This window comes from Anas acuta, chromosome 5 (assembly GCF_963932015.1).
Source record: "Anas acuta chromosome 5, bAnaAcu1.1, whole genome shotgun sequence".
Lineage (NCBI taxonomy): Eukaryota > Metazoa > Chordata > Aves > Anseriformes > Anatidae > Anas > Anas acuta.
Window position 1 is genome coordinate 61,784,988 of NC_088983.1, and position 9,065 is coordinate 61,794,052.

The 9,065-nt window shown below is 41.7% G+C and overlaps 1 protein-coding gene across 8 annotated transcripts in view; it reads left to right on the forward strand.

The window, feature by feature from the left end:
• Positions 1 to 9,065, forward strand: part of TUB (TUB bipartite transcription factor) — a 116,934-nt gene that overhangs the window by 61,296 nt on the left and 46,573 nt on the right. The gene's annotated exons all lie outside the window — the stretch shown is intronic.

The window sequence follows — 9,065 nt, forward strand, 5'->3', positions numbered from 1 at the left end:
CGTGCTAGGAGATGCTGCGAGCCATTCTCTGAGCTAGGCAAAGCTGTTTCAACATTGGCACAGACTTCAGAGTAGTAGCACGACTCCTAAACCCACGTTGTTCCTCCCTGAGTGTATGCACAGCTATGTACCTGAATTAACTCAGAGAAGTGTTTTTTCCTTTAGCAAAATGTCACAGTTTTCCTTACAGTGGCATGATCCAGAGGGAGTCAGTTCTGGGTGCCTTGCACAACTCTTTAAGCACTCTGCACGTCCAAAACTCACACAGCAGGTTACGCTTCTGCTCTTAAGATGCTGAGAACGTTTTGGGTGAGTTAACAAAAAAACACGAAACAATTCTTTCAGTGTCAGTGCAAGTATTTTCATACTAAGGTGTATGAAAGGTTCATATTATTTGTGGTTTTCAGCATTTTGCCCTAAATGCCTCTTCTTCTTCTCTTCTGTATTGTGTTTTTGAAACACTGATAGTCATAGGATGAGGAGATTCAACTTTGCTAATGTTATGAAATATAACTGGGAAGTGATTTTTAATGTAAATACGTTGCATTCATCTTCAAAAAAACCTATTTCATAGATAGAAATTCAAGCATATGGTTAAGTCCTTACTTATATGACTACATGCCAGGTATACTTGCCTACAGTTTTCTTTAAAGAAACAAACACAAAACTGAACCCATTTTAATAATATCTCTGTCATTTATTACAAAGAATCAAAATAGTTTAGACTTAAGTAAAAAATCGTTTGCAGCTCATGTACTCCTCCCTCCTTCTCCCTTCCAAAAAGGTGACTCCGGATGGCCATTGGGAGTAAGGGAGAACTTCGTTAGGATTCACATTCTCAAGCACAGGGGTATTTTGCTTGGGGATCCTTTGGCAGTTTCCAGTAGAAAATACAAAGCAAAAATGGATGGAATCATTACCGATTCAGAGAAGTTAATTTTTTTCAGTTTAGAAATATGTTCCAGTTTCACATTGTTTTCCTGAGCTCATTTTTAATGCAGGGAATCCCTGAAATCAAGATACTCGTTTTTATTTTATGTTGTTGTGCCTCAGAGAAGTAAGGACATTCCCCATACTACTTAACTGCAGTGAAAAGAAACTGTTGCTAAGCTGCTGCCTGAGATAAAAGCATCAATGTGCTTGGAGTAAGGTCCTAGTGCCTATTATTGTTACATTCTTACTTCTTTAGCAATAAGTTTGCATACTATACCTTTTAAAGCAGCCTTCATAGAACTATCCAACCTGTTTAATGAGAAATATAGAGAGACTTTCAGCTGAAATCAGTACCCATAGGAGTAACTTTGCCGCCAGCTCCCCGGGACCGCTGCACAGATGGCTGCTTCTGGGAGGATTTGTAGGGAGGGATGGAGCTGCTGTGGCCGGCAGGACCCCACAGGCTATACCCCGGGTGCACGTTGAGTGGAAGGTGCAGATAAAGCGATCCACAGCGTGCTTACGCAGTGGCATCGTGCCTCTTGATATATACAGGGTGATGGGAATAATATTCGTTATTTTATGCAGGACCTTTTTTAGGAGGCTCAATTTTCCTAGCTTTTATGAATTCGCTCTGAAGTTTTAAGGTTGTGCTGAGAAATTGCAGCTCTAAAGAGTCGCTGCGTATTTATTTGCAAGGTGAAGGACTGCAGTGGGATGAAAATTGTGTTGGGAGCAGAGCCGTGTTGTAAATTCCTGAATCATAGCAATTAGAGCAGCTAAGAAGATTTCTGAAAGCGTGATGCGTAAACAAGTTCTGGAACGGGAACGCGCATGAAGATGAAGGGTGTCCCACGCTTGTTTCTCCGGGCTTTTGGAAATGCTGGTATATCATCTGTCCTAGGGGCAGCAGCACAGGTAAAGTGCTCGCCCCCTCTGCAAGGTGCAGTTGGTGATGGGGAGCGCATCACCGCGCAGGCGAGCTTGCTCTCAGCTGCCTCCTGTGGGGAACGGCATTGATAATTTATAAGAGATTTGCTTTTTCAGAAGGAAAAGGTACAAAGAACATGTGTCTGCTCTGCTCTGAATTAGGCTGTCTTGTCTCAGGTTATTGCTAGGTATAAAATTAGCCTGGTCATGGGCTGTTAATGCATTGAAGTTAGAGCTCTCTTAGCGGTGGTCTGTGCTTATGTAGAGGTGTTACTGATACAGCGCATGGAGGCTGCAGCTGAGATCAAAGCCCTGTTGTGCCCAGCATCGGTGGCAGGAGCTGTACAAGCACATCTTCAGAGGCAGCTGCTGCCCTGATGCCGATAGCCTACATCAGCCAGGCAGGGAGCAGGGGGAGGGAAATAAAATATCACACCAGTTTTGCCAGAGAGGGAAATAAAGACCAATGGAAGTTATAGGGAATTGGCTTGCGAGGAAATGGGGCACAGCTCAAGGGAGATCAGCAACTGAGCTGGGAGTGCAGCCGAGGCGCCCTGTGCTTTACAGAGGGCCGGAGGGGGATCGGAGTCGGGGGGTGAGGCTGAAGGCACCGCTCTGCCTCGAGCAGGGAACACTTCGGGCTGGGAGACAGACACCGACTGCCCAGCTGCCTCGCAGGGTTCTGACCTCCGGCCACCTTTGCGGTATCAACATCCAGGCTGAGGGCAAAACTCATCTCCTACCAGGCCAATGGGTTTCTGGTGGTGACAATCGCTTGCAGATTTCTGGCAGCGACAATCGTTTGCGAGCCATCTGTGCCAGATTTGGGTTGCAGACGGAAAATGGATATGAAATGTTATGTCTCTTCTCTCAGCTCCCCAAGTCAGACAGTTTTGACTCTTACGCCTGAGGGTTTTTGGACTTCCCTTAAAGCTGCTTGCATTTAGACGTGCAAGCAGCAGCTTTTCTGGAAGGTGGTACTGCCATTAGTAACTAAAAATTGCCCTTCTAGAGAGCTGGATTCTTTTCACACATCCTCCTTGTTCCTCTTTCCTTCATGCTGATGACTTTATTTTTTAATTCAATTTCTTCTGTTCTTTCTCTTTATGAACAGATTTCTTTGTGCCATTTGTCCCTAAATCTTGCTGTCCTTGACTATCTTTGTTTCCTTCTCTCTTTCCCACTTCCAGCTTATTCATGACAATAGAATTCTGTCTTGCCAGCTGCGTGCTGCCTGCAAATCTCCTTCTCTGTAAACGTCTTTATTCAATTTGTATTTCATTATTTGTGACTTCTGAATAAATCCACCCCAACTTCTCATTGTATTACCTAAGTAGTTAGTACTGCTTGCAATTTTTTTAAGTTTATTTTTTTTTTCTCAGATTATTAAGAATTAATTTCAGTATTTGCAGCAGTTTATTCTAAGGTCCTTGCTGTAAGCATGTCTGTTAGATCGGTGTTTAGTTTATATCTCACTTGTTGCTGAAGCTCTTGTCGCTGTGATACACGATGGTCAGTACTTGGGATTAGGAGATGCCCTTCTCAGTGACGGTCAGCACCGTGCAAATGGGTGGCAGTGGGGAGCTGAAGAACCATTCTGCCACAGTCCTGCAACCTCTTTAACCAAGGCATAGTGGCAGGATGATACCAAGAGCTCCTGAGGACTGTCAGCTGAAAATACGGTATCTCTCTGGGCTCTGTCATGCTTTGTGTCATGGTAAGAGTGTGCAGATACACGAGACAGTCTTCAGTCTGAAGAACTTCACTTTAAAGACAGGTGAAAGAGAAGGACACAAAGTACACACAGAAATATCAGGGTGATTGTCTGCACGCTTCTATTTGCTTTCATATTTGTTATATGATCATCAGCTTCTTTTGACTGTCTGTTCTGATCTTAAGAAAATAGGAAGTAAGAGAACGGTCACCTAAATAGGTAAAGAAGAGTTCTCCCAGAGAAGGGTATATAGAGCACACACATGGAACTATAGGACAAGGTGGAAAGACGAGTAATTATTTTGGAAAAGTGTGAAGGCCCTTGATAAAAGATGGGACCATTTTCTTTTGCTGACATCAGCTTGTTTTATCTAACACTTTGACTTGGATTTATGTATGTGCAGTAACTGTGGATATATTGTGGGTCATCTATGAATCATTTTTGTTTATTTCTACATCGTCTAGCTTTGTGACGTGTATGAAGGCTCAAACGCTTGTTTTACTTTGTAGTTAATTTACTCCATGTATACCTATTTATTCTTTTACATTCATAAGAAAATAAAATATATTTTTACCTTCCCTTTCAGAGGTTATAGCAGAGAAGGCTTTCATATTTTCAGATCGCAAATAAATTGGGAGGTTTCCAATTTATCTGTTACTTATCCTTAAAAGGAAGAAGTGACCCAATTTAAAAGGCTTCCTTTGGGGAAATGCAGTATGGCCCTGTGCAGGAGAGAACAGGAGCTGCTTCTGCCTGTACAAGAACTGTGCAGATCTTGGACGCTGTCTCTGCGCAGCCAGACTGCTGCCTTCATATCCAGAGCTAGGAATGCCATATATCGCACACCACCCTCTGCCTCGCACGTAATTACACCTGGTTACTTGCTGGAAGGAGTCACAGAGGTGCTGTGAGAGTCTTTCAGTTGACTTTGAAGGGAACTGCGTTGGTTCCGAGACCTTTTCCTGAGCTCGTGTTTTAGCTGAGCGAGTAACGAGCAGCAGCCTGTAATGCACTGATGCTCTGTGTTCATGGCCGATGTACTGATCTGTCTCTCTGACAACTCGAGTGGCCGAGTCATTCTCTGATGAAGTGGAGTTTTAACTTGAGTTCTCAGGTGTTTACCCAAATTTAGCCTTGAACTGCAAATTTCAGTGGAAATCTCATGATTCCTGTTGAGATGCGCGTTAACACAACTCGGTGAATATTATAATTCATAATTAATATAACTCCTTTGACATAGGTAATGAAACCACAGCATGAAGTTTTTAATGGTAATTTTAATTGTAATCATAGTTCTAACTACCTGCAGGTGAGAAATTACAAGATGAGGAAATGCCTTGATTAACTTCAAATGATGACTAAGTTGGAAATTGTATCTGCAAGTGAAATGCAGGGTTTGTATTTTGTAAATCCAAGTTTAGCAGAAGGATCAAAACATCTGTCTTTCAATTTGGATATCAGTTTGAAAGCAAAATGAATAAAGCTAAAGGCTAGGTATTTCCATTAATGCATATCTGCACCAAGAGTAAGGAAAGTTAATCTTTTTTTTTTTTTTTCAGAGTAGTTTGTTGCTAACTGTTTCTAATACGGCAGCATTTTCATTTGACTGCAGTAATAAAAAAAATACTGCAAGGTGTCGCAATTCTCACTTCTGCGAACTTGAGGAAAATATTGGATGTCTTGTAGAAATTAACAGGTAACTTGTCTGGATGATGACTTGGACTAATTGCCTAGGTCAGGCTGAGCGGCAGTTGATAAACTGAGACACTTGCTATACCTTGGAATGCATCCTACCAATTTTGGCAGATGTAAATGCCAAGACTCAAGCCAGGAGTATGAATTTCCTTTAAACAAGCTTTTCTAGACCTAGGTGAAGTCTTACATGTCTACCTAAAATTTTAGGGCAGGCGTACGGGGAAATAATCCATCTTTTGGGACACTGCATCTGTAGAGCAATGGTAAGTGACATTGAAGACGTCTGTGCACACAGTGAATCAGACTCTGGTAACTGATTCTTCAAAGGTCCTGAATTGTAAATCACTTCACTGGCTGTTGCTGCAGATTTAAGAAGTGAAGTACAAGGTCTTAGAGAAAGTTTTGTGCTGGCCCTAGAATAACTCTAGCTTTGTTTTATGGGCTGCCCTTAAGGCAGAGCTCAGGTGCCTCTCATTTGGTGCATCATTAGATCTCCGCGATGATATAGATGTGAATAACCCTATTGCTTTGCTTGGTGGAGAATTGGTTAAAGTCTTCCCTTCCGCGTATCTCTGTGGTGTGTCCGTGCTGCATACTGCACTGCAGTAGGGAGGCACTTGGACGGGCTGCATGTGAACTAACTCAGATCTTGAAAGCTGCACAACATCAAAAGGCAGAAGTGATTTACTCCTTTGAGGAGCAATGCAGTTCCACCCGTGAGGAGCTATGGGGTACAGTAGTTAAACTGTTCCCAGTATGTCTTAGGTTGTTTTCAGCTAGCTCGGTGTCTGTCAGAGCACAGATCACAACATAGGTGTAACTTTTAATTTAAAACTCATTAGTTGGTTTAAACTGGGAATGTTAATTTTTTGGCTCTTAAGAACACTAGACACCCTGTCATGATCTACCTAATCTAGGCTCTGGCTTTTCAGAATACGAAGTTAATTCTTCTTGGATATGCCAGGTATATTAATTATGGAACGATATATTAATACCCAGAGAAACTAAGCCATCATGTCAGTGCAAAAAAGATCAAATATCAACACATTGCTAGATGCTTGAGGCATCCCCCAAGATGGATGCTAGCTACTAAACACAATATAGAATAGTATTCTGGCACTATTGAAGCATCTCAAAAAATTGGTAATTACTTAGTTCAGCTTGAATATCACTCACAGGTTTTAAAGATCAACCAAAAACAACACAGGAGAAGTTAAACTGAAATGAATGGTTCTTCCGTTCTCTCTTCCTTCCATTTTTTCTTCCTGTTTTGATTCTGATGCACTTTCTGTTACTTATTCATGTAATGCTCTATTTATGAGGCTTTGCAAGATAGAGGTTGTACTGAGTGGTACTGGAAGGGAAAAAGAATTTTCCCGTTCTGTGCACCCCGCATCAGAATGATTTCTAAGGTTATTCTGTTGAAAATGTGATGTCTGTGTTTGCATAGGCTGGAAGGTGGGATGTGCAAGTTCAAGTCTCTGCCTTCAAGTCTCTTTTTCCTTCATTAGGAAGGATTTCTAATAGCCTGCATGAGTGCCTGGACTTTGAGGTTATTTGGTGGTGGGGAGGTGGGCTTGTCCTTTCCTTTTTCTGTCTCAGAAATTTTACCCAGCAACTCTGGAGGTCATTGAGTTTGCAAGACTTAGGTTTGATAAATTGGCATTCATTTTGCAAAGACTTCTGGCCAAAAACCCGGTGAACTCTAGACTTGATATGAAAGATTTTACGTCTTAAAAATAATTTTGCTTAAATTGTAGTTTCTGAAAGCCAACATTTCATTGAAGCGATACCAACTAATATAAACCATTAAAAAAAAAAGGAAAAGAAAGGAATTAAAGGAATTAGTAAGGCAACTAGGAGCTCATTGGAAATAACCACTCCATTGCTGCACTTTTGGTTTACCATCTGTTTTCTGCATTCTACTAAACTAGAACCAGTTTGAAATAGAAGATTTAAGAATACGTGCAGAATAGGTGTGTTTTAGCATCAGGCTGCTGTAGGCCTGCGAAGGATAGAGAATAGTACTACACAATAAGACTTGAAGAGTTTATGGCTGGATTTTTAAGACTGCTGAGGTGCCTGATTCTCTGACTGATTCTGAAGAAAAACTTAAGATGTCTTACAGGCATAGAAGTTTTCCCTGCATTGCACTATGACTTGTAAATACACCCAATGAACAGTGCTAGTAGTCCTCAAAGTAATTCTCTGTGTTTTGAAATGAAAACTCAGCCCAGAGGATTTTAGTTTACGTCCAACTCTGCAATATCGCATTTGCTATGGACAGGTGCTTGGGCTAACGATGCTGAACATGACTGCGTATTGCAATAAGCAGCAATTAGAAAGATGGGGTTGTGTATGATTTTGCTCTTTGTTTTGTATTCAATAACTCCTATCTAATTTTTCATCAAAATGGCTATGATTTTGTTTCCTTACTTTCTATTTTCCATCCATTAGAATAGATCTATAACTAACAACGATTGATTTCCTGTTAATCATTTCCTAAGTTATTTGCTTTGTGAAACGAACGGCCTGTGTTTTCTTTTTGCATCACAAAATGCCTACCTGCCTATGCTAACGATACTCCATACTTAAGGAAATTATTCAGCTTCTTTCTGTGGCTCTTTCCCTTTTGTGCGTGTCCTCTGTATCTGGAAATTGGATCTGTAGTGTTTGTCTGGTGAGCTGTCAAATTGCTGGTATTGGTTTTGGGGAGGGCCACCTATGTGCCACTGAGATAGTGCCTGGAGATAACATGGGTTGGATTAAATTTATCAGTAAGTCGGTAGCAGTATTTCCTTATAATCTTCCATCTCTTTTAAAATTATCTTTTAATGGTGATAAAGCAGATAAATATTTGATGAGGATTTCAGGTCTGTGCTCCCATTCAGGAACTGTCACCATAATCACTTCTAAAATAGATTTCAGATTCAAGCCGAGGTCCTTCTGTCAGCATGTGGACACAGGGGAGAGCAGACAAGTTCCCAGGGGAGCAGCATGGCTTGCAAACACGCCTTGCTTCAGCCACACGGTCAAGCAGACAATGATTGCCACTGTGGTCGCTGTTGTGGGGCTTGCAAGCCAGAGAAACACACGACGTGCTCCCAGTTTGCTGCGGATATGACCCTTTTGCAGGATCAGCTGGGGAAAGTTCTTGCTGCCTTGTGTGTTTTTGGCTTCCTTGTACCAGCCAGCTTTGTTTCTGCAGTTCCTGGGCTGAAGCATGCAGCATCCTGTTCCAGTTTTGGGTAGGTGCTGAAAGACCAAGGAGAGGGAGCTGGCTGCATCTGACAAACGGAAGCTGAATGAGGTTTGGTGGGTAATCCTGCAACCCGAAATGGCTCACCTTGGAACCTTTCATCTTCTTCTCTCCCAATAAATACCAACTCAGGTTGTGAGTGAAGAACGTGTGAATACGAGCCATCACGTGCTACATTGATTAGGCTTTTTGTGCAGTCGGTAATTAGTGTTCCATAAAGAAACCAGAAGGTGTGCCATCGTATGTTTTTATTTGAGAGGAGTCGAAAAACATCTGCTGATGTGCGAATGTTGATTAGACCCAAAGGGGAATCTTATTTCCCTTTTGTCATTCTTTTTTTTTTCTTTTTTTTTCCCAGTGATCCAATATCTAAAATGATACTTTCAGCCTTACTCGAATGCATTTAGAACTAGCTTCCCACAGTGCCAGAAGTGGTTTAATGACACCTGAAATGGTTAAAAGAGCTCTCCAGCTTCGTCAGTTATGGCTTTTTCTGTCTCAGAGTATGTGCTTGCCTGTTATTTCTACCACTGC